Source organism: Apus apus, chromosome 13 (assembly GCF_020740795.1).
Source record: "Apus apus isolate bApuApu2 chromosome 13, bApuApu2.pri.cur, whole genome shotgun sequence".
Taxonomy (NCBI): Eukaryota; Metazoa; Chordata; class Aves; order Apodiformes; family Apodidae; genus Apus; species Apus apus.
The window spans coordinates 17235326-17257943 of record NC_067294.1 but is presented as its reverse complement, the minus strand read 5'-3'; the positions used below and the strand labels follow the sequence as shown (position 1 = coordinate 17257943).

General features: G+C 45.7%; 1 long non-coding RNA gene across 18 annotated transcripts in view; it reads right to left on the bottom strand.

Moving 5' to 3' along the window:
* Positions 1–159: 159 nt before the first annotated feature.
* The window catches only part of LOC127389913 (uncharacterized), a 39743-nt gene continuing 17284 nt past the window's right edge, over positions 160–22618 (bottom strand). For 5 of the 18 annotated variants that reach the window (XR_007890737.1, XR_007890742.1, XR_007890745.1 and 2 more), the window contains 10 exons: positions 21262–21387; positions 18872–18994; positions 8965–9139; positions 8564–8681; positions 7764–8432; positions 5004–5149; positions 4345–4871; positions 2546–3497; positions 1524–1927; positions 160–553 (listed from right to left, as the gene is read on the bottom strand). This is a non-coding gene — a long non-coding RNA (uncharacterized LOC127389913). Of the gene's footprint in view, positions 554–1523; positions 1928–2545; positions 3498–4344; positions 4872–5003; positions 5161–7763; positions 8433–8563; positions 8682–8964; positions 9140–18871; positions 18995–20954; positions 21001–21261; positions 21388–22618 lie in introns of all 18 variants that reach the window. The other 13 variants (XR_007890747.1, XR_007890741.1, XR_007890739.1 and 10 more) reach the window with 13 other exon arrangements.

Sequence of the window (22618 nt, the reverse complement as noted above, 5' to 3'; positions counted from 1 at the left end):
GCCCCCAAATCCCTTAAGATTATGTCTGACTTTAAAAGAAGACCTTATAATTTGTATACAGTTTGTTCATAGGGTGGTTTTTTTTTAACACAGAAGTCAAAGAACTGTAAGGATAAAATGTTGGCAAGTAGCATAAAAAAACTGCTTCAAAACAACATATGAAAGTGTCAGAAGACATGTTTATCATTTCTCCAAAACACTGAGGATCCAAAATAGCTGCTATGGTTGAAAAGAGGAGTAAGCACAAGAAAAATCCTTCAGAGCTGCAGGCAGGTCTAAACAGAGAGTGCAGACAGAAGTGTGTCCCTGCCAGTGACATGTACAGTGATAATGTCAGGCTAGTACAAGATTTTAAGGCACAAAAGGCAGCTTGGTAGGACAGACTTGGGGATTTTCTAGTCCTCAAGCTGCAGGGGAAGCTGTGGTGATCCTAAGGGTGTCTCTTCAGCTCAAGCTTGTCTTGTATGTAACCAGCATTTATGAGGCCAGCAGATCTTCAGGCTGAAAATGTTGCTCTTCTAAATCCTCCCTGAGATTTGATCCACGTGAGACACTATAAAGGAAGAGAGAATCACTGAGGTTGGAAGGGAGCTCTAGAAATCATCTAGTCCAACCCTCTGCTGAAGTAGGATTGCCTAGAGCACATCACACAGGATGGCATCCAGGTGGGTTTTTAATATCTCCAGAGAAAAGAGACCCCACAGCCTCCCTGGGCTGCCTGTCCCAGTGTCCCAGTAAAGAAGATTTCCTTATGTTCAGATGAAGCTTCTTGTGCTCCAGCTTGTGCCCATTGCCCCTGGTCCTGTCACCAGACACTACTGAAAGGAGTCTGGCTCCATCCTCCTGACACCCCCTTTAGATATCTATAGACATTGATAAGGTCTCCTCTCAGTCTTCTCCTCTCCAGGCACAACACTCCCAGCTTTCTCAACCTTTCACTGAATCACAGAATTACTGAGGCTGGAAAAGACCTCTGAGATCACCAAGTCCAGCCTATGACCTAACACCACCCTATCAGCCAGATCATGACACTAAGTGCCACATCCAGTCTTTCCTTAAACACCTCCAGGGGTAGTGACTCCCCTGATCATCTTTGTTGCCCTCCACTGGACTCTCCCCACCAGCTCCCTGTCTCTCTTGAACTGGGGAGCCCAGCATCAGCCTTTTTTAGCAATGAAACAAGCAGCAGCTCACACCATCTCCAGCTGATCCTGACTTTCCAAGGAGTCAACCAGCTTGCTGGTGTTTCAGGCCCTGATTTCTTGCTGCTCAAGTTCTCACAGCTATTCCCAGCACTTGAGCCTGCACCAGCCTCTCTTGTTCTTCTCTCAGAGCCCACCTGCCCACATGTGTCTCCCAGACCAGTAAATCTGGCTGTGACTTCTTGTGTCCCAAAAGCAAGATGCTAATCAACGATCTTCCCACCACATGGATGGACTTAAAGTGGAGCTGTGCTTGCAAAACCTACCCACAGCTGATGGCATGTTAGGCCCTGGTTTTGGCTCTGTGCCTTCCCCACTCACCTGCTTCTTGCTGCTACAGAGGGAGGCAAAAACTCCTGTGATCATCATGCAGGTGATGAAAGGAAATTGCATTTCTGAAGCACTTGGTGGCTGCAGCTCCTGCCTTGCCTGCTGGGAAGCTGCCAGAGAGAGGGAAGTGGAGGCATCAAATGAATAGCAGAAGAGACTGCAGGTAATTATGCTTCTTAAGCTGTTAACAGGATTGGCCATTTGATAAATGAGAGGATTTGGGAATGTTTTCTCATTGACAAGCCATTGTAAGATCCAAGTGGGAACAGGAGCCTTTCTCTTCCGTAGTGTGAACAAGAGGGAAAGTCTCCTGGGATGCTTAAGCACCGTGGCAGCCATCTGAAACCTGGATGCCAGCACATGGAGGTGAAATGACAGACACAGGACTCCTGCTGCTGAAGAAATAGAAAGTATCAGGTCTCTTACACATCCCATCCATTTGCTTTGGGTGCCCACCGGTGTCCCCAGAGCTTCTGTTCTCTTAAGATGTCTCCAATCCCTGGGGATGGTTTTTGGTGCCACCAGGGCCCCTCAGATCCCTCCCTCTCTTCTTCAGTGCCCTGAATCCCTCTGGCTCCCACAACCTCTTGGGTTGTTTTTGCAGTTTCCTGGCTGGCTTGAGAGGCAAAAGAAACACCAGCACTGCTGTACGTCCCTCTGTTCCAACAGTGCCCCTCAGGGTGGCTTTGGGTACCCCTGGACCTTCTTTTCTCATGCCCTCAAGAGCCTTCAGGGTGCCCCAGAGCTTTCAATCTGTTTTTTGGTGCCCCATGCCCCTGGAAATCTGGGTGTTCTGGTGCCCCCAGGAGCCCTCCACGTGTTCTGTAAGCCTCAGGACTATCAGCTCACAGGACACAGCAGGGAGACAAGGGCAGGACCCCATGGTCTCAGAGCCATCTGCATGGGGACAGGACACAAGGACACATCTTCTTAAGCCATTTGCCAGTGAGTTGTTCTGAAGCAGGACAGGATGAGGGCTGGGTCTGCTCCAGGGGAGGGGAACCAGGACTCACCTCAGGGACAGCACAGGAGGCTGCTCTGGTGTGAAGGGTTTTGTTCTGCAGCAAGGGAAGGTGGTGTCAGCCACGTGAGTCACACAGGTTAAAATTGTGTGGAAAATCACCTCAGATGTCAGGGCAGGGTGGCTGGTGGCTCTGGGCATCTCCCATGGACGTGGTCCTCTCTGCTGTGACTCCTGGGGCCTACCATCCCTGCCTGGTACAGATCTCACTTCCACTGCAGAGCCCAGCCCTGGAGGTCAGAGAAAATGATAAACAAACAAACAGAACTTTCTAAACCTGATCCCTTATGCTGCTTTTTCAGGCTGCCTCCCCCAGCCAGGGCAGGTTCTTTGCAGGATGAGAGCCCAGGACAGTCCCTGTTTATGTACAAGAGCAGGGGAGGAAGGGAAGGGTCCCCAAAATCTCCATCACAGCTTTTCACTTCTTTGCCTTACCTGGTTCTTAGCAGCCAAAGGCAGGTTATTTATATTTTGGTTTCCCTGCAGGGAAAGGGTTGCTGGGAAGAAGCTGGTGCCCCTCAACTCTCCTTTTCCCAGCAGAGTCTGGGCAATGGGCAGAGGAAACACACTTCTTTCTTCAGTCCTGAGAGCAGCCTGGAGCAAGGGCTGGGTGCCCAAAGAAGAGAGGCAGGATGAGGGCAATAAAGCTCTTTCCTTTGTAGCACATCCTGCACTGGGCAAGTGACAGCAAAAATCCAGCCAGCCAGCCTGGACATGCACACAGCCAGGCTGGATCAGCAGCCCCCTCTGTAGTGCCCCTACCTAGGGAAGAAGCTTCTGTGATCTTGCATTCCCAGCAGGAACTGGCTGCCTGTCCTTGAGAAGGCAGCTAAAGCAGCAGCTGCCTCTTTGGGAGATGCAGGTAGCAGGAGACACAAATTCCTGCAGTTTTATATTTCAGCTCTTCCCAAGAGCAAAGTTGTGATTCAGCCTGACCAGCCCTCCTGGGTAGGAAGAAGAACCATGTCTTGACCTCAGCTGCATTAGCTTGTAGCAGCATCCCAGAGGGATGCAGCCTTGGTGGCTCTGCCCTGGTGGCAGCTCCCCAAGCAGAGCAGTGTCCTGCCCATGAGCCATCCTGCAATTAGCCTGTCTCTCTACCAACTGCAAACATCCCAAAAAACAGCACTGGGAAAGAGCTTTGGTCTGTTAACACACCAGCACCCAGGGCTCTTAAGAACAGTGATTGCTGCAGAAACTGGGTTATGTGGAGGCAGAAACCCTGAGTGACATTTTTACCCTCACACAACTCACTTGGGCTGTGGAGTGAGGTGTCACACCCCCTGCCTCATCCCCTCTGGTGGGGCCTGCCCCCCACTCTCCTCCACACTTAAGCCTCATCTCATTACCCAGCAAAATAAATCTTATTAGAGACTTCTCTTAAAGGCTTCCTTATAAATAAAGTCCTAGAGACTTCTCTTAAAGAGTAACAAGATGAGACTTCAGTGCAGATGTGGGCAAGGCCCAGCTGAACGAGATGACACTGCCAAACCCTGCTCCCCAGCCTACCTGAAGTGTTTAGGCATGAAAAAGCCACTTGGGTTTGTTGCCCTCACACAGCTCAGCCTCTGCAGCAATCACTGTTCAACTCCCAGCTAAGCTGGGGTGTCCTTGTCCTTCCCCTGCCCCTGAAAAAGCACCTTCTACCCTCCATGTAATGGCAATGTTTATGAAACCTATTGGAACAAGGACTTCAGCAGCCAGAGGTGTGGTTGCTGGGCCCTTGCTGAGATGGACTAAAGCAAAGAGACCATCTGTGAGGGCAGAGAAACAGCCCCTTCCAGCACTTACCCACTGCAAGGAGACAAGAACTGCTGCAGCAAGACAGCCATGGCTGTTGGCTGCTCCCTTTGAGCTCTAGCAGCTCTTCTGGTGCAGGAGCTGTGGGAGGAGCTGAGGATGAGGAGCAGGGCAAGGTCTGCTCCAGAAATCTGTTCCCAGAGACAAAGTAAACAATGCATTGAATAAAACAAAGTTCACTTTGTCTCAGCTGTGGCTTGAACCATCTTTTTTATTTCTAAAAGGAAAACTAACCCAGTGTGATGCCAGCATGCTTGATACCTGCTCAGCACTTTCTGAAGCTCAGCCCCACCAGCAGGGGCTCCAGAGATCTGGCAAACACAGGCCCTTTCCTCCTGTGGCAGCTCCTTATGGAGTTAATAAAAACAAAATCCAGTTTCTGCTCCTTTCAACAAGGGCTCTGGAAAACAGGGTCACTTACTCTTTGCAGCTCAAGCTGAAGTCTAAAATGGTGGCCCCAAGCAGTTGGTGGAGGGCAGGCAAGAGGTGAAACAGCACTTATTCATAGCAGTGTACACCTAAGAAAAGAAAGAGGGATGTCTGCTCCTGGGAACAGAGAAGCTGCTCCAGATCCAAAGGGGGATGCTTAAAATGATTGCAGGTTCCAGAGAGAGAAAGAAAAAGACCAACATGACCACCTGATGCTGTACCTGCTCCAGAGGGGCAGTGGGAACTTGAGGCAGGGCACTGATTGATGTGAGAAGAGGCCAACCAGCAGGGCCCTGGAGGTGAGAGGCTGCGACGCTCCCGGTTCGTTTTTACAGAGGAGGAACAGGCAATACAGTAAAACTTGCTTCTAACAACACACTGAAAGAAATAAAAAGGACTTGAGAATTTGCAGCACAGGCTTACACACGTGTCCTATTCATCAGACACTTTCCCTTCGGGAGATTGTTCCCCAAAAAAGAAGGAAAAACACCCCTCGTGTGTAGCTGTTCCAGCAGCAGCACCCAGCCAGCCCGGCTCTTCCCCCAGGTCCTGGGCTTGGGGATGTGGCTCCAGAATGAATCATGGGATGGTTTGGGTTGGAAGGAACCTTAAAGATCATACAGACTCAACCCCCTGCATGGGCAGGGACACCTCCCACCAGCCCAGGCTGCACAAGCCCCATCCAACCTGCCCTTCAACACTGCCAGGGATGGGGCAGCCACAGCTTCCCTGGGCAACCTGGGCCAGGCTCTCACCACCCTCACAGCAAAGAATTTCCTCCTCATGTCTCACCTCAATCTCCCTCTTCCAGTTTTCATCCATTCCCCCTTGTCTTCTCCCTCCCTGCCCTTGTCCCAAGTCCCTCCCCAGCTTTCCTGGAGCCCCTTCAGGCACTGGCAGGTGCTCTAAGGTCTCCCTGGAGCCTTCTCTTCTCCAGGCTGAACACCCCAACTCTCCCAGCCTGGCTCCAGAGCAGAGCTGCTCCAGCCCTCCCATCATCTCTGTGGCCTCCTCCGGACTCACTCCAACAGCTCCATGTCCTTCTGATGTTTGGAGCTCCAGAACTGGACACAGGACTCCAGGTGGGGTCTCACAAGAGCTCAGTAACCCTCTGCCTCCCCTCAACAAGAAACTGCTCCATCCTGCTGGATAAATCATGTGCTCACTTTCCACTCTCATGGTAAAATGGATGCAGCATTAAAAAAAGAGCTGAAATAAAAAAACACCACCACTTCTTTTTCTCCTCTCTACATCTACCAGCACCTCAGCCAATCTAAACTGGTGGTGGCAACCTCCAGTCTCTTTTAATTATCCTTGTGGTTCTGATTAAATATGTAAGCTTCCTTGCTTGGGAAGTGGTTAGGTTCAAGATTTGTGGTGTGTCTTTCTGTAGAAAGACCTGTCAGTAACATTACTCATCTATTTCTTACATTGTATTTTTTTTAAGCTGCTGTCCAGGTTAAGCTCCTTGTAGCTACCAGAACCAGGCATTAAGAGCAAAGGAATTAATTTAAAGCATTTCTTAAATTTCAAGTAACTTTTGGTGCCCCCTGTGTGGCTTTCAGTACTAACCAGAGCCCTCTGCTTGGCTTTCAGTGCCCCTACCCTGAGGCTTCTCTGGGCATTTTGGTTTTAAAAACTGGTGTAGAAGGGTTTTTTTACTATTTCTGCCCCCATGAAAAATGCTGTGTTCACGTGTGGGGAGGCTCCCCTGACTATATCACAACAGCATGACAGAGAGCTGCTCAGGGGCACAGCACCCATCAGCCCAGTCAAAATGTACAACTCCCCATTCTGTGCTCCCTACTCTGAGTTTTGCACATTCTCACTCCTCCACCATAAAAACATGCACAAAACGTGTCCTTAAAGCTCCACTGCTTCCTAACAGCCACCACCCCTGTATGACAGATGAACCAGAAAGCAAAAAGCAGGTTTGACATGCTCAGAAAGGAGCAGCTCCAGCTATTAGAGTGAGTCCAGAGGAAGCCACAGAGATGATGGGAGGGCTGGAGCAGCTCTTCTCTGGAGCCAGGCTGGGAGAGTTGGGGTGTTCAGCCTGGAGAAGAGAAGGCTCCAGGGAGACCTGAGAGCACCTGCCAGTGCCTGAAGGGGCTCCAGGAAAGCTGGGGAGGGGCTTGGGACAAGGCCAGGGAGGGATGGGACAAGGGGGAAGGGATTAAAACTGGCAGAGGGGAGATTGAGGTGAGACATGACGAGGAAATTCTTTGCTGTGAAGGTGGTGAGACCCTGGCCCAGGTTGCCCAGGGAAGCTGTGGCTGCCCCATCCCTGGCAGTGTTGAAGGGCAGGTTGGATGGGGCTTGTGCAGCCTGGGCTGGTGGGAGGTGTCCCTGCCCATGCAGGGGGTTGGATCTAGATGATCTTGAAGGTCCCTTCCAAGCCAAACCACTCTATGATTCTCTATCTTCATGCCTTCTTGACAGAATAACTGAGACTTCCTAGTTAATCTAGCAGAAAGCATTTTGAAACAACTTGAAAGAAGAACCATGAATATGCAGCAAACACAGTCCAAACCTGCTGTCTATTGAAATGGCTCATTAATACCACCCAGACAAAGCCAATGACTGATGCTCACTGCAGAGCTCCCAGTGAACGTATCTGTGCTCGGATTATCGAAGCAGTGCAGAATATTTCACCCCATATGGTTTGCCTGAAGAGGCTGTTTCAGATAATGGTTCTCATGTTGTTTGCATGGAATTTCAATATTCCCCAGAAGATACTCACTGGAGCACTCCACAGCAACCTTGTGTCATTTGGTGCCACGTGAGCCAGCAGAATGTTGGGTACTTACAATTAAAAGAGGATTACAGCAACAATAATAATGAAGTTAGGTTAGTAAAGCTAACTTCCAGCATCATGTTTTTTTAAATGGAAAGTGTCACTCACAGCATAATTTTATGTCTCATGGATAAAAATTAATCAAAACCACTGGAAGAAAAGGAGGGCAAGATTAAGTACCCACAAAATATGCCGAGGCACCAGAGATCTCTTGGCAGGAAGGATGGAAGGAAAGAACTGGGACTCGTGCTCCATCTGCTAATAATGAAAATGAAGAGACAGAGTGGGGTGAGACCAACAGAAAGGTTCACTAAGGAAAAGCCTTTCAGACTGAAAGCACTCTAAGTGTAGTTATGAGAAGAGAAAGCCACTGGGCTTTAAGCTACAAAGAACACAAAACCCATCCTAATCAGACCAATCAAAGGGCCAGAGACTCCATCTGCTCACATCCTGTGACCTGCAGTGGGTGCTGTGGAAGAACCTCACAGCACAGGAGAAGCACATATTCTTTCCCTGGATCATCTTCTGGATTGTGAGTTAACAGCCTGTGGTCACCAGACTTTACAGCCCAAGTGAACAGGGGGAGAGGATACAGCCCCATGTCAGGGCTTTGACAGCCCATGCAGGAGTAGCTGCATGCAGGTATCTCTGCATGTATGTACCCCTACATATATGAACCCCTACATGCATGTATCTCTGTATGCATGTACCTCTACATGCATATATCTCTACATGCATGATTTCTGCATGTTTACCTGCCCATACACTTCACCCAGGGACTGCAGAGTGGTGTGAGGAGGCTGGTGTGTACAAGAGATAACAGCTTGGATAAAGGAATGAGGGTCTGTGACACCTGGTGATGAAGCACAGGGTATCCAAGAGTCTGGGGAGCATTAATAGCTTTGGAAAGAGAAGACAGATCTGCCACCTGAAATCCAGTGACCATGTCATAACCTGTGACCCCTCAGCCAGTCCTTGCCTTACCTGCAGCCCTGCTGATGTGGTGTCAGGATGCCTCTCCAGGTGGAGGGAGCACAGGTAGCCCTTCCACAGAGCTCTTTCCCAGGCACTGGTCTCCTCATCCCCTTCTGTGACCTGGTCTCTGCAAATAAAGAGGTTACTGATATAAGAGATGGCAACATCATACTGTTCAAGACCTTCAGCAGACTCAGTCTGAACACACATGCTGTGCTGGGGCTTTCATGTATTTGCTGCCAGACCTGCACAGGAGGCACTGTGTGGTGCTGGGCTCCATTCCACATTCTTCACAGGCAGCACACTTCAATGAGCACAGATCTTTCCACTTCTATCCTGTGGGCTTCCCCTGGCCCCACCTGCATGTGTACAGCTATTTTTGTTTCTTTTCCTACCTTACATCTAATTACCTTGTAAATCCTCCCCCCTGCCTTAGTGCTGGGGTCTGCCAGCACGTACTGGCTCCTCTGCTGTGCACTGCAGCTAAAATCCTGCTCTTGCCTGAAGCCAGAAGTGGAGCTTGTTGTTGGACAAGGTCTCTGTGGAATACAGAGCTGAACATTGGTGAGTCCCAGCTGAACATACCTAGATTGACACAGGGAGAGACATGTCAGATTTCAAAGGAAAAGAAAAAAAAATGCACATCCTTCCCCAGGTTTATTAATTTCCTAAATTTCAAGCCTTTAATCAAGCCTAAATATTATGACTCTAGCTTGTCAGAAGTGGACTATATTCTGGGGAGACCTCAGAGCACATTCCAGTGCCTGAAGGGGCTCCAGGAAAGCTGGGGAGGGGCTTGGGACAAGGGCAGGGAGGGAGAGGACAAGGGGGAATGGATGAAAACTGGAAGAGGGGAGATTGAGGTGAGACATGAGGAGGGAATTCTTTGCTGTGAGGGTGGTGAGAGCCTGGCCCAGGTTGCCCAGGGAAGCTGTGGCTGCCCCATCCCTGGCAGTGTTGAAGGGCAGGTTGGATGGGGCTTGGAGCAGCCTGGGCTGGTGGGAGGTGCCCCTGCCCATGGCAGGGGGTTAGAACTGGGTGATCTTTAAGGTCCTTTCCAACCCAAACCAGTCCATAATTCTATGATACAGCATTGCTATTGGGGTTTTTATTTATGTATCATACATAGATATATATATATACATATATATACACATATATATACACACACACATATATGTATAAATCAATCATACATTACAAAGATATATGTATTTAAAATACTGGAAAAAGTCATCTTCTTTCTAATCCTTTTGCCATTTTACCTGACACTTTAAAAAACATGAAAAATATCAGACTGAGTCAAGCACTCAACACGAAATCTTAAAACAACTGACTCATGTGGTTAAGAGTTTGGGAGCAATATCAGCAAAGAAAAACAAAGACAGAAATGTCAGACACTAGTGCTGCATAGAACTAGTTGTAAATCAATAGCCAGAAAAACTCCTGACCTACATGAACAGAGGCATGAAAGAAAGAAACCTCAGAATAAAATCCATGGCTGACAGAGCTTAGCACAAGAAAGTTGTGTTTGCAAAAGAAATCCTAGCAACAGTACAGGGTCACTGCTCAGTGCAGACAGGAGAATTGTGAGGGATTATGCAGCAAATGCAGAAGTGTTCCAACAGACTCCTAGTTGGTATTTGGAAAGAAGGATGATTTGCTTTCATTGCTTGAAAATGATGAAACACTTTCCAGTCTATTAGTAAGCGAGAGAGTTGTTAGAATCTATCAGCAATGAAGGTTTTCAAATCAGCAGGCTCAGAAGCTCCAGCATAGCTGGCAGAGAAGCTCTAGGGTCCACTAATGTTGAATGTTAATAGCAGCAGATCTGTAAATGCCCAACTTACAAAAATCTGTTAAATGAGAAGGGAAGCAAGGGGAAATCAATGAAGCATCAGAGAAAAGAACAACTGCAGGCCAAAGCAAGGGAGGGGGTTTTTCTATCCTATCTGCTGTTCAGGGGTGACGTGGAGTCCAGTTGTCCTAAGGAACTGGAGCCACCATCTTTCCCCTGGTGCCTCTGAGGTACAGAGCTGTCACTCAGAGTGAATGGCAATTTCTTGGTAAGAAAACTTGGACTTCTGGGTTAGTTTGAAACCTTCTGCTGGAGTTAAAAGCCAAATGAAAGAGGATAAATAGATACGGCTCGAGCCCTGCTCCCTGCTTCCTGCCCACGTGCAAGGTCAGGTAGTTTTCCAACCAGGATGTAGGTTTTGGGGTGTGGACTTGTCCCAGTGACTGGGCATGAGAAGCAGCTGGCTTGTGGCCATGAAACGTCCCAAGTGGGCACACAGAAGCCTGGGGAGCAGCAGCCAGCAGGGCAGTGCTCTGCCTGGCACCCTCCCCCTCCCAAAGCCTCTGCTGCCTTCCTGTGCCTGCAAGAAACCTACTTGAAGTATGCTCAGCTCCCTCTTCTTCCTAAAAAGCTCCAGTGAGAAGTGAATTAAATCAGTGAACACTTTGCACCACTATGCAAGCTAACTCCAACAACTGAGTGGGGCTAGAAAGCAGTTTCAGGTACCAGAAACCATTCAAAATACATTATATACACCCAACTGGGCACAAAACTTCTGTCTTTGGAACTTCCTGATGTTTTCAACCCCCCCCCAAAAAAAAAGTCTTGCACTAAAAAAGCCAGTGCACAGTGGAAGCTGTAATACACTCTGCCTGATCTCCCATTTAATGTAATGAGGCTTCACTAAAAAAGAGGAGCAAAAAAACCCCAAAAGATTAATCAAAATCCTATGTGAATTTATTTATGGGCCACAAAAAATGTTGCTAGAATATCCAAGACATGGTCGAGGGATAAAGTTAGATGAAGTTAGGATTTATCTCGATTACCTAACCTGGCATTAAAATCCTTTCCACTGATCAGCAAACAGAGGGATAAAAAGATTTCAGAGACATTATGTAGGTCTGGAATAATTCCCAGTACGAGTTCCTATAAGATGAGGAATTGTGGGAGGAATACAAATATTAATCAGAAGAAAAGGTTCTAAATTGGGAAACTGTGCTGGCAATGAGACAAAAGTCTAAGTCATTAGTGTAACAACCTTTAATCCCTATCAGAGCAGCCAGTCTCATGACAGAGATGGACGTGAAATGGCTTTCTCCACAAATACTTCACTTTTGATTAATTCCAACATTCTGCATCTGGATGTAACAAATATGTTGTGAAACATATCATGAAAAAACAGAGACGTTTGGTTGAACGATCCAAAACCATGGAGAAAACTCATTTTCTAGGAAACAGAGAAACAAAATATAAAGCTGTTTTCTTCCTAGGGCAGAAAACTCCCCAGTGTCCAACTCTTTAAAATAACTTCTCCCCAAAAAAAGCAGCCTATCTAATTAAGTCCAAAACCATGGTACTGTTTTGACCCTAATTTCCATTGGCAACTCCCTGACAGGCACCAAAATACCTTATTACATTTTTCCAGGGATAGCAGTTTTGATTTATATTAAAAAAAAAAAAAAAAATCAGCAAATATTTTCTAGGTCAGAAAAGGCAAGAGATGCTGGGAACAAGTCCTGGGGTCACAGAATTCAAACAGAGCATCAGGCTGTAAGCTCCAAGTCCTGCTCTGGTGACAAGTGCTCATGTAAAGCAGATCATCCCTATCCAGAGACTGAAGAATATCCATATGCAGAGCAAAGCTGAGAGATTACTCACAGAACTCTCTTTTTTCTGTGTGTAATTACAAACCTTTTCCTTTCAGAGGCTGTGCCAGCAGAAGAAGCTGCTGTGACAGCCCCATGGTTGTGACAGTACAGCTGTGTTGGGGCTACGTACAGAGCTGGGTTGAGGTGGATCCCAGGGAGGATCAGCCCTGTTTTGGGGACAATATTCTATTAGGCAGCCTCATGCTTTGTCCCAGGTTTCTGGGCAGCCTCATTGTGATCAAAATACTGTGTCCAGTTCTGGAGCCTGCAATACAGGAAGGGCATTGAGCTCTTGAAATGAGTTCGGAGAAGGGCCACAAAGATCATCAGAGGGCTGGAGCAGCTCTGCTCTGGAGCCAGGCTGGGAGAGTTGGGGTGTTCAGCCTGGAGAAGAGAAGGCTCCAGGGAGACCTTAGAGCAGCTTCCAGTGTCTGAAGGGGCTCCAGGAAAGCTGGGGAGGGGCTTGGGACAAGGGCAGGGAGGGAGAGGACAAGGGGGAATGGATTAAAACTGGAAGAGGGGAGATTGAGGTGAGACATGAGGAGGAAATTCTTTGCTGTGAGGGTGGTGAGACCCTGGCCCAGGTTGCCCAGGGAAGCTGTGGCTGCCCCATCCCTGGCAGTGTTGAAGGGCAGGTTGGATGGGGCTTGGAGCAACCTGGGCTGGTGGGAGGTGCTCCTGCCCATGGCAGGGGGTTAGAACTGGGTGATCTGTAAGGTCCCTTCCAACCCCAAGCAGTCTATGATTCTATTGGGGACAGAAGAGGGTGCAAACCACTTAAGTCTCACACTGGCACTGGAAGAAATGTACTTGTCTTTGGCTGAGGTGCTTAATAAAGCAGGAATTTCATGGAGGAGCAGGAGGCTGCAGTGTTCTTCTACCAGGCTCACAGACATGAGGCTCAGGCCCTTGGGTTGTTCTGGGAGAGGATGGTACTTCCTCAATCCACATCAGTAATCACACATTCTTACACTGAGTTTCACTGAAATAAAAAAAATATATATATCTATTTAAAAAATATCCTCAAAGTACTCATAAATTTTACCACGTTGCAGCTTGGCATGCTGTCCAATACAGGATATAAAAGTTGCCATCAAATTTACCCTCATTGAAAGGTTTCCACTTCTGATGTTATTACCAGCTTCTTATGTAATCCTGAAGTGTATTTTAAAGACAGCTGCACCAGATTCCAATTTTGCTTTTAAGTAGTGCTACCAATCTAATTAAATCATCAGCCTCAGAGTTTGCACCCTGCAGATGAGCAATCCTGCTTTCCAGAGTATTCTGAGGCCCTCTGAGGTCTGCAGAGCCAAATTCTTGGCTGCCTAGGCACACAGAAAATACCTGCAACCCTTGAAGAGCCAGGTGGAAAGACCCTGGGGACAGGCAGGGGAGTCACTCCAAACAGAAAGGAGTGTTTTTCTAAAGCTCAACATGAATGATGAAAAGACAAAAACAAAAGCAGGATTGAAAGAGGAAAGTTTGGAATCACTGTACACAGCTTTATACTAAACTAAACTGATCTACAGTGGTGCCAAATTCAGCATTTAGCTCCCCCCCCACCAGTACTGGAGGGCTGGAGATGTTCTCCAGCTTTACTCTCCACAGCCCTGCATATCTTGTTAGCTTCTCTTTGAGGTAATCCACCCAAAGTGACTGTGTTTGGGTCATTATTGATGGCTTTCAGGATCCCACCTGCAATTTCAGCAATGACTGAAATACCTCTGGCCAGTGAAACCCCAGGAGTTTGGCCAGAGCAAAGTAAGCTGAGATGATTAAGTCTTCAAAAACCACTAGAGCATTGCTCTTGTAAAGACTAGATTTAGCAAGTGAAGTCTAGTACCTACATTTCATGCTCAAGGCAGGAGCAGAATCAGCCACAAGCCCTGGGAACAGCTCTACTGCTCGTGGCCTCTGGGATTTTCTTCATACAGTCAGCTCTGAGGTGCATGAGCTATGAAAAGTGCTGCTTGTTCCCATGTTCTGGACATGACCTGTGCTAATGGCTATTTTTTTATGGCTATCATCAGTCTCCTTCATTTCCTAAACTTTCTGCTCAGGATTTCTTTCCATCCCTTTGTCTCTTCCTTCTCCAAAGTCTACATTGGACTATACCACAATTTGTACTCGTGAGGTCACAGAATCATGGAATGGCTTGGGTTGGAAGGGACCTTAAAGATCACGCAGTTCCAACTCCCCTGCATGGGCAGGGACACCTCCCACCAGCCCAGGCTGCTCCAAGCCCCATCCAACCTGCCCTTCAACACTGCCAGGGATGGGGCAGCCACAGCTTCCCTGGGCAACCTGGGCCAGGCTCTCACCACCCTCACAGCCAAGAATTTCCTCCTCATGTCTCACCTCAATCTCCCCTCTTCCAGTTTTAATCCATTCCCCCTTGTCCTCTCACTACAAGCCCTTGCTAAAAGATCCCAGCTGTGGTTCTCTCTTCATAGCATCCCACTGACCACCAGAAGAGTTATTTCTGGGATGCTCCCCAGTTTCTCATTCACAATCTCTGTTCTGGCCTAGAAATTGCCTTTATTGTCCTGTTTAGTTGCCTCAGAGTCCTTCCCATGCACCTTGACGTGGCTTTTGACAGTTGAACATGCCTTTGGAATTCTGCTTGGCAGGACACAGGCTCCCCATCAGCCTCCCAGAAACTCTTAATTCATTTATACTTTTGACCTACACAACAAATTTTACAATTTAATAGTAGGTTATGTGAGAATGTATGAGGCTTTGGTTGAGGTCTGATGCTTGATATCATGGGGTACCTTTACCTCCTCCTATTCTTAAAAAGGACACCCAACCCCTCCCTTCATTGTTCCCAGCTAGCCAGGAGATCTCAAGCTCTCTGTCCCATGCCTGACTGTTTTCTTTCTCTTGATATGAAAACCATTCTGTCCTCATCCACTTTCTGTGGGTGGAATTCAGATTAAAAAACTTTGATTTAGTGTTGGAGTTCCAGTATCTCCCTCACAGATTGACAGCTACAGGTAGAAACCTAAATTTAGGTGTCTAAATCTCTGAGCTAAATAACTCCCACCCATCCTTTTTAGCTCTATTTTATTTTTGATGAGACAGGGTGAACAGAACTCAACATATTAATCCATATGTGGGTTTGTCAAACATTTATACAGTGACATAATCACATAATCATGTTTTTCTTTCTCTTTTTTCCTTTTCTAAAAATTTCTCTCATTCAGTTTGAGTTTTTTATGGCTGTGGTCACTGCATCAATGTTTTTGTAGGAGTTATCCCCCAGCAGCTCTATTTAGGAGTGATAACAACATAATGTTCAATCAGTAATTGAGTAAGTATGTCATAGAATTATAGAATCCCAGACTGGTTTGGGTGGGAAGGGACCTTAAAGATCCCACCCTCCTCTAGTGGGACACCTCCCACCAGCCCAGGTTGCTCCAAGCCCCATCCAACCTGCCCTTCAACACTGCCAGGGATGGGGCAGCCACAGCTTCCCTGGGCAACCTGGGCCAGGGTCTCACCACGCTCACAGCAAAGGATTTCTTCCTCATCTCCAACCTCAATCTCCCCTCTTCCAGTTTTAATCCATTCCCCCTTGTCCTCTCACTCCCTGGCCTTGTCCCAAGCCCCTCCCCAGCTTTCCTGGAGCCCCTTCAGGCACTGGAAGCTGCTCTAAGGTCTCTCTGGAGCCTTCTCTTCTCCAGGCTGAACACCCCAACTCTCCCAGCCTGGCTCCAGAGCAGAGCTGCTCCAGCCCTCCCATCATCTCTGTGGCCTCCTCTGGACTCACTTCAAGAGCTCTGTGTCCTTCTGATGTTGGGGGCTCCAGAATTGTATACAATTCTCCAGGTGGGGTCTCATGAGAGCCAAGTAAAGGGGGACAATCCCTTCCCTCAACCTGCTGCCCACGCTGCTTTTGATGCAGCCCAGGCCACGGGTGGTTTCTGGGCTCCAAGCTCATACATAGAATTGAATATGTAAATTTCCAGATAAACTACTTTGCATCTATTAGCATTGCCTTTCACATGCCATCTCTGACACAGACACTCACTGCCATGAGAACCTCCTACCTCTCTTCTCAGGGTCACATTGGCCTGTCAGCTAATTCTCTGTAATTCCCAAACCTTGTCACTGCCACACTCACCCCCTTCCCCAAACCACTTGTAAGGACATTGAGAAGCACAGGACCTCAATCAAGCAGTTGTGTGACTAAGCTGGGGAGTCCCCTTTCCCTGGGAGAACTGATCTTTCCTCCCACTTCTTCTCCCATTTTGTCTGTCTTATTTACTTACAAGAGGACATCTTATTATCTCAGCTTAACTACTTTAAGAGTCTTTGCAGAAAGACTTATTGACATTTGTTTGGAAGTCCATACACACTTTATCAACTAGATCAGCCTTACCTACAAGCTTGTTGACATCTTCAAAGAGTTCAAATAGATTTATGAGACACTGTCTCCTTCTGCAAGAACTGTAATGACTTTTTCCAAATAAATCACATTTATGAATATGTCTACGGGTTCTCTTCTTTATTATTGTAGTTTTTACCCACTTACTCAGTTTGGAAGTGAGATTTACAGATCTGTGGTTTTCCACATTTGTCCTGGAGTCCTTTTTCTCAAGGCTGAAGACACATTTGCCACCTTCCATCCTTCTTGCAGTGTGGTCCACTTAAATGACACTTTTCATGCTACATTTAGCTTTCTCTTAATCTAGTGTTTGAGCTCTTTCAAAACTCTTGATCAAGTATCATCTTGGTGCTTTCTTACTGCTCATTTTATTGATTTGTTCCAAAATGTCCTCTGCTGAAACTTCATTTAGGGACAATTCCTCATACTCTCCACTGCTTCACCACTAATATACCCCTTTCCAGCCTTCCTCTATAATTTGTTCCCTATTATTACAGTTTCCTACCCTTCTGCCAAGTTTTTGAGGCATTTATTATGTCAATAACTTCCTTTAAAATCAGACATTCTAGTTCACCTCTTTTGGGCTTCAGAGTTGCAGCATTTGTATAGATATATTTCTACATTTTTTTTATTGATCTAGTTGCCTATTTTTCATGGACCTTGCTTAGCTGGGACTTTAACTGCTGAGACCATCCTTTGCTGTTTCCTTCCTCAACATTATTGATTCCAGTTCCTTCCATTTTTCTAAATTACCAGAATTTTCCTGTTTCTCTTGGAGTTGCAATCCTGAACCATGTGCTGTTGCTGATTTGGTGAGCTTCCATGACTGTCAACTATAAAAATACCTCCTTGCTTTTGAATGTTAAAACCTTGCCAGTCAGTCTCACATTGATCTACACAGCTTATCTCTCTTGTAAAAACAACCTCACCAATGACTCAGAATCTCCTTGTCTGCTCCTGTGACAATTCAGAACACTCTAATGCCACTTTGAAAACTTCTTTCCTGCTGTCCTCACTGCCCACATCATTCCCAACACCAGCTCCTCCTTAGCACTAAGAGCTGGACTAAGAAAGCCCAGCAAAGGCCTCAAAAGAACTGCAGAAAATGAGACTTCCTCCCATGTTTTAAAAATACATTTCATTAACAACCCCCCAGTATGAGACCTGCTCACTCATGTTTCATTTCCTCTAATTCCCAAAACTTTTCCTGGCATGCCTCAGGCAGCCAGTTATACCTTTTATTTATATATATATATATTTAGGTATTTTTTCCTCTTTCATAAATGATGCACAGAGCACTTGTTTCTTTTTTAGTTCATACTTCTGATTTCTGGACCACTTTCTCAAGATCATCACAAGTCTACTCCTGACCTTCAAAATGCATCTTGCCTTAACCACACATTTTATCAGTGAGTTTTTTGTTAAATCATATAGGTAAGTCATTAAAAAACTGAACAGAACTGTGCCCAGGATATAGGCCAGCAGGGCTCCAGTCCAAATAACCTCCCAGTCTGACAGTGCATCATTGCCACCCACATTACAGGAATATCACACACCTTTTAAATGATGAACTTCAAGCTATGAACTGCACAGGGCCTGCCAGGACAATGAATTTGGCTGTGGTTTCCCTCACCCTTTCTGGATCCAGCCTGGAGCCCACAGGGAGGAGGGCTGCCTGCTGGATGGGCTATTTTGACTACCCTGCAGGCCATCTTTGCTGGGAGTCCACTTAGTGCCTCTGATCATGGCAGTAGGTGAATCTGTCTGCACAGATGCAATAAATCTCACTGCCCCAGGAAGCCCTGGCTTTTCTACACTTGCACAATACAGTTATGCATGAGAGGAAGGGCTACAACATATGGTCTCTCCCTTACACAGAAACAAGGTAAGTGTCTTGCCCAGCCAGAAACACTGGGCACACTGATACAGACCATATTTCTTTAGTCTGCTTCTGAGAGAATCATGTGGAACAGTTTCAAAAGCTTTCCTAAAGCAAAATATGTCCCATCTGCTGCCTCTTTTTCATCTACCAGACATTTTTTTTCTCAAAGAAGGAAATTAGAGTAAGATCACATGATTTATTCTTGGTAAATCTATGCCTCTTTTTTTTTTTTTTTTCTCTTTCCTTTTTATCTTCTATTTGCTTTCAATTGATCATGTAATATTTTTTTCTGACTTCTTTCTGGGAAGAGTGCTCTCTAATTCCTCTTTTTCAAAAAAGTGAACTGTGGTTGCCTTTCTATAAAGCTCAGTGATCTCACCTGCCTTCCAAGAGCTTCCAGGGTGGTCACTAATGCTTCAGTAATTGCTCCAGCTCCTGCCTTCATTGCCCACGTGGCTCTCACAGCTCATACCCAGAGCAGTTTGAGGTCAGAGCTTCTGAACTGGTGGGACAAAGAGAGAACAATTAAGGCACAAAACCAGTATAAAAGGGCATGAGGGACTAGGCCAAGCTCACTGCTTGCTCTCCTGTCCCCTGCGAGGAGGCTCAGGCTCCTCTCACAACGGATGGTTTAGCACAGCACAGCAGAGCACAGCCCAGCATTAGCCTGGCAGGAAACTGCCTTCCAGCTGAGGAAAAACAAGCTGACAACTCCAGGGAGCCTATAGCTGAAAATACATTTTCAGCTGAGAACTTTTGGTCTACTGTGCTGATGGGAATTTAAATACCAGGAGCATACCAGCAGCTGTGCCTGAGATGACAGAGATTTGCTGCCTGGTAGGGCAGAATATGAAGGGGTCTTTTCTGAGCCACCTAGGTGGATGCTAGCAAGTGCTGGGGAGGTGCAGGAGGTCCTCCTGCATGTCACCAATTTGAAAGGGAAACGCCAACAAAGGATCCTGGAAGGCAAAGTCAGACTGCTGGCTAGAAGATTCAGCCTCAGGGCAGTGTTGACAGTTTCTCTGAAATCCTTCCAGTAATATACACAACTCCAATTAGGCAGAGGGGAAGGAGGCACTATCTGGAGGTGAGAGTCTCCATCAAAAGTCAAAAGTGAAATCAGATTTTTTCACAAGGAAAACATATATGATGCATTTAATTAAGTGGGAGCTGGGGGAAATCTGTCAGGAGTTGAGGCAAACAGCTTGCTGAGGGCTGGCAAAACAAAAATGCTCTGTATCCAGCTAGTTCAGAGAAAAAAGCTTACTACAGGGATGGGAAGAGCTCAGAGGTGAAATTGTGTTACATCAAGAGGACATGGAACTAAGAAGCTAAAAAAAGGTGCCCCCCAAAGTAAGAACTATACATAGATAAAGATAGACATATACATATGTAAGAACTATACATAGATGCATATAAACTAAAAATTTTTAACAAAAAGGAAAAAAAAAAAACCCACCCTAGATTAAATAAAGCCCAGGTAATGTCATCAAATCTTGACACAGCAGAAAATAGTACAGCCCAGTGACAAAACCAATGGTATGTCATAGCACATGGCCATAAACTAGAGAAAAGAGAGTATAAGTCATAAAATTGAAAGGATTTTCCTTAAGTCAAAGAAAATGTTTTAAGGAATCTAGTCAGACTAAAATTCTTACTGGAAAAATGCTATACACTGAAACTGTCTGGCAGTAAGGATGTAAATGTATGAGTAGAGTTATCCCATCAGTCACCAGAGAAAGATTGAGTGCTTAATGTTGAGAGGTGAAATACTAAACATGGGGACCTCCATTATTCATAAATAAATTGATATAAAGGCACAAAGGGAAAAAATGTCAGAGCACCAATTTACAGATACAGGGTAGGACTACTTTGGAGATCGATTAGATCCTGAACATCCCAGCAGAGAGGCTGCTCTCTACTTCATCTTATGCAAGGTACAAGAGGAGTGAGTTCAAGAAGAGGCAGTCAATGAACCAGCAGAGAATATGGGCTGCTCTTGGAGAAGAGAAAACTCTATTTTGGAGTGCAATGGTTATGACTTACGAGGTCTAAATGGGCAAGGAGCTCCCCACAAACACCCGAGGTAAAAGCAGGATAAAATGAGAGAGGTGATTAGAAATAAGGAATCCATTCAACCTCTGGGTACAGCATCATTGAAACCACTAGTCTATCTAATTCTGCTGTGCACATTTAAAGCTGCTGAAAGATGAGATTGGGGGCAGAAAAGAGCCATAAAAAGGATATGAGGAGAGGAGAACATGGAGCTGGCCAACTTAAACAGCTCAATTGCGAGGCGATTCGATAAATACTTTCACAAGGGGAAAATATCAACCAACACTTTTTAATCTAGCAGAGACAGAAGAAAGACTAAGGGCTGAAAAATGAAAGTGATTCAAACCAGAAATGAAACACACATTTTTTAACAGCAGTGATGATTAAATTTGGGAACAAACTACCACCTGAAGTGATGGATTTTGCAGCTCTTGACATCTGGAACATATGCTCCTGTGAAAAGTTCAAGTTTTGATAAATAAGGAGGTGGGTTTTTTTCCCCCTGAAAAACAATTTTGTCAGAAAATTCTTAGCCACTATTTGGATTACTTGTCTATTTTAAAGCACCAGAGAAACAGCTTTTTACATTGAAAGTTGATCAAATTGATAATTAGAGAAAGAATAGGGGAACTCCTAGATAAGGAGCATCATAGGGTAGGAGCTAATTATCACCACATTTTGCATCACTACTATTTCAGAATTATTTCAACATACCTTTCTAAAAATTATCAAAAAGGAACTGCTTGACATCATCTACTTGAACATTCAAGAGGCTTCTGACAGTCCTTTGGAGACAGGGCCCATTCCAGAAGAATCCTGCATGGCCAGATATTGCAGATGCTACGAGAAAGCCAAGCACAGACCAACTGCAACAGCCAGAAAAGTGCCTCAAATATCACAAACAGGTATTTCACTACAAGCTTTGGCTTTTATGCAGGGGTGCTAAGTGGCATTATTCCAAGTATAATTTTTGTAATTGCAATCAAGGCACCAAGAACTCTTGCATAAGTGCTTTTAATACACTACAGGAATGAAATATGACACATAAGGCGCTGACAATTTAACATCATTAAATTCACCACAATCATTAACAAATGTGCCAAGGAAGGCTTGTATATCTGTATCCAAGTCAAGCAGAGGAGCTGGGCTCCACATCATTCTTTTTTTTTTTTCAGTAAAATACTTCAGAAGACTCCTGCTTACCCTGACTCAATAGAAGCACCATTGAAAAAAAAAAATATATATATATATAAATATACTCCTGGGATTTTTCATTGGGCTGAGAACTGTGGCACTTCTCAGTAAATGTCAGGCTTATCAGTGTTGTGAGTAAGCATCAGTGGGCTCTCAAACAAGCTGACTCTGTTCATTTTTCTCAGAACTGTATGTAATATTCTCCTGGCAAGGAACAACTCTCTTAGTAAACTGCAGCACAAATCTGCAGAAGAAGCTTGTCTCAGCTCTGATCCAAAAACCCAAAGAGATCAAGAATAGATTAGATGGCTGTAGGAAGATCTGCTTTTTGACTACAAACCTGGGATCACTTGGAGTTAAAAGGCACACAAGAAATGCAAATTTCTCCTTTTCAGATGATAGCAGGTGCAGTAATTGTAGGAAAACATCCTTCTTCATACCTGTTTACCTACTTCAAATTACATCAGTAGCCTCAAGTATATTTTTGACCTGCGAGTGTTTAATGACATCAATATTTGCAACACATTTTCATCCCTTCATAAAGAGCCTTTCTCTATTTCCACCATGTAGCTTCTCTCTTTATATGGCTAGATGAGACCTAACAGCATCGTGGTGAGATCTTCATTAGCATTCCAATACAAATTCATTGTTTGCTTGTACAGTGAGGAGATGAGTTCAGTGTTCACTGCTCAGTGCTCACTGTTACCATCAGAAGTGTTTACATTCATATCTGTGTTTCATTTTCTTTTGACAGAGCACAACAAAACACAAGAAAGAACTGCACCGGGTCAGATCAAAGGTTCCTCTACTGCAGCATCAGGTTTTCACTACAGAAGCCCAAGGAAGGAGTTTAAGAAGACACCAGGCATGCAGGAAC